This window comes from Empidonax traillii, unplaced genomic scaffold (assembly GCF_003031625.1).
Source record: "Empidonax traillii isolate 1590-97213 ecotype Southwest subspecies unplaced genomic scaffold, ASM303162v1 scaffold1389:size274315, whole genome shotgun sequence".
NCBI lineage: Eukaryota > Metazoa > Chordata > Aves > Passeriformes > Tyrannidae > Empidonax > Empidonax traillii.
The window spans coordinates 60914-63819 of record NW_020956582.1 but is presented as its reverse complement, the minus strand read 5'-3'; the positions used below and the strand labels follow the sequence as shown (position 1 = coordinate 63819).

Here is a 2906-nt window from a genome sequence, read left to right as displayed (position 1 = left end):
AGAGTTAAACTTCTCCAGCTCTCCGATAAGATAGGACTGGTTTTCTTTATCTTTTTTTTTTTTTTTTTTAATATTCGAGGCTACTGAAATGCAGAAGGACCAGATGGCCATGTAAGCTAAACAATGTGCAAAATCTTTCTTATATTATCTGTAAATGCCCCGAGGCGGTGGGAGGAGAAAGGTTGTTTAATTGTTAGGAGTCATTTAGCAGCAAATGGCAGTTTTCTGTCTTTATCGACTTACAACAAAAGATTGGGACTGTACCCTTGTGGGGCCACCTTCTAATATGACAGGGCACATATTTCATCCCTCTTTAAGTCATCTAGTGATATCTTGCGTGGCACTGTATGTCACTGAACTGTGGGGTCATGCTAGTAAAGAGGTTTTTTTTTTCCATGAGCATTTGGTCCTATACCAAAATCCAGAATTTTCCCCTGGAACACAGGAAGCTCCTGTGTCAGCAGCAGCTAAATCCCATTGTTGTTCTGGGGTTTTGTTACGGTTCAGAGGAGAAAGTACTGGAGGGGTCTGATTTCTCTCCTGATCTAATATTTGACCTTCAGCAACTCATTTCACCTCTATCTTCCTTCCTGCCCTCTCTTTGTCTTTGTATGTAGTGGCTGTAGTCAACAGGGACTCCAGAGGCTTTAGGAGGTTCATCTCAGCCATCTGAGACACCACATTAATGTGATCCTGGGCCTTGGCTAATTAGCTCTGCCCCTTGTCAGGACTATCACAGTGCTGTGCTGACACACTTAGACTGCTTTTTAGCTTAAGAACGGCCTCAAGGATCTCCTCACAGTGTTCTATTACACAGAATAAGTAGTGCTGCCCTCCTGCAGCTCAGGGAATCATAGAATCATAGAATATCCTGAGTTGGAAGTGCCCATAAGGATCAATGAGTCCAGCTCCTGGCCCTGCATGGGACATCCCAACAATCCCCCCATGCGCCTGAGAGCATCGTCCAAATTCTTCTTGAATTTGGCAGAATTGGTGCTGTGCTCCCTGCCCTGGGGAGCCTGTTCAGTGCCCAACCATCCTCTGAGTGAAAAACTTTTTCCTAATATCCAACCTAAACCTCCCATAATACAGCTTAGTGCTGTACCCTCGGGTGTGAGAGAAACCAGGCCTTCTTGGTTTGCTACCCTGCCCTCCCCCTGATTCATAGCTGGTCCTCCATGGGAATCTCCATCCCTGCCCACATCCCTCTAACTGGAAATGAACTGCCAAAATCTTTTAAGGAGAGGGGAAGCTCCTTCTTGCAGGAACCCCTTTAGGCTCAAGTCATCAGCTGGTTTCACCCCTTTATTCCCCTTTTCCCAATGCCTTCCCTTTGTGTTTCTTGCTTGTTCTCGTTACCTCTGGTTTAGAAGGATTTCTCCAGTGCCTGTTTCTTTCTCCCTACAGGCTGAGGCTCCACCGGGACAGCACAGAGAGGATGGCTGGGGGTGACACTTGCGTGACAAACCACTGCCTGGGTCTGCACAGCTGTGCCTCCCCGGATAATCTACACCAGGAACAGCAGCTCGTCAAGGGCAGATGACAGCAAAGGGTATTTAGCGATTGTTCCTGGGAAGGCAACGTTGGCAAAACAAACTGGCAAGGCCGGCACCTCTCTGGTGGGGTTTCACTACCGAGGGACACTCTCAGTGACCTCCCAGCAGCTCTTTTGGGATGGGCTGTCCAGGGAGGTGGTTGAGTCACCTTGGAGGTGTTTAAGCAAAGACTCGATGTGGCACTTTGTGCCACGGTCTACCTGACGTGGTGGTGGTGGTGGTGCTCAGTCATAGGTTGGACTCGGTGATCTCAGAGGTATTTTCCGACCCAACCGATCCTGTGATCCTTTCGGCCCTGCAATCGGGAGTTCGGTAGATTTGAAAGCCAGGAGCTCTATCCAACGAGTTTTTGGCCTCCTGCAGAGGACCGCGCAGCTCTTTAGCCTGTTAACCACCACGTTAACCTGCCGCTGCCACACAGCGGGCCGAGAACCGGCACCCCCGCGGCTCCCGGTGCCACGTCGGTCGCCAAAGGCGGGCAGGGCGCTCCGAGCCCGGGCACGGCGGGGCGAGCGGCGGGGGTTGCGGGGGGCTCGAGTCCCCAGGAACGGGCAGCGCCCCGAGCCGAGTCCCCGGTGCCTGGCGCGGCGGGGCTGCCGGTGCCTGGCGCGGCGCGGGGGCGGCCCCGCGGCCCTCCCCGCGGCCCTCCCCGCCGGCTCCGCGTCCCGCCCCGCTCCGCCCCGGATTGGCGCGGCCGCCGCGGCTCCTCCCGCCGCCGCCGGGGCGCAGGGGGGATCCGGCCGAGCCGAGCCGAGCCCAGCCGAGCCTGGCGGCTCCGCGGCGCCCCGTGCTCCGGCCCCGCTCCGGGTAGGCTCCCGCGGGCGCGGCGGTGGGTGTGTGGGTGGGTGGGTGCGTGTGCTCCGGGCCCGGCGCGGTGCGGGGCAGGTGGGCGGCCGAGCGGCCAGCGGGGCCCTCCCGCGCTCCGCCGGCCATGGCGGCGGCGGGGCCGCTGCCCGCCCGCAGGACGGGGCCGTGCCGAGGGCTCCGCGCCCCCCGCGCTCCGCGTTCTTTCACCCGGTCGTTTTAACGCTCCCCCTCCCGGCGCCCGCCTCTCCCCGGGGTGGGGGTGTGGGGGGGTTTATCGCGCTGCCTGCCCTGCCCTGCCCTGCCCTGCCTTGCCCTGGCAGCGCTCCCGCGGCTCTCCCGGCCCCGGGAGCGGCCCCGTGTTCCCCCCTTCCCCAACACCGCCGGGTCACCGTGCGGGGCTCGGGGCATCCCCGTCCCCACCGTGGTTGCGTAACGCGACCGTCCCACGCGTGGCCGTGGGGACGCAGCCCCGCTGCTCTCCGCCTTCTCGCGGACCTGCTTTTCAAAACGCCCCCTTCCCTTATCTTTTTTTCCCCCCAAAAT

General features: G+C 58.6%; 1 protein-coding gene across 3 annotated transcripts in view; it reads left to right on the top strand.

Moving 5' to 3' along the window:
- The first annotated feature begins 2274 nt into the window (after nucleotides 1-2274).
- The window catches only part of FBXO34 (F-box protein 34), a 41039-nt gene continuing 40407 nt past the window's right edge, over nucleotides 2275-2906 (top strand). For all 3 annotated transcript variants that reach the window (XM_027906995.1, XM_027906997.1, XM_027906996.1), the window contains exon 1: nucleotides 2275-2363. The gene's annotated coding sequence lies outside the window, so the exon portion shown is untranslated. The remainder of the gene's footprint in view (nucleotides 2364-2906) is intronic.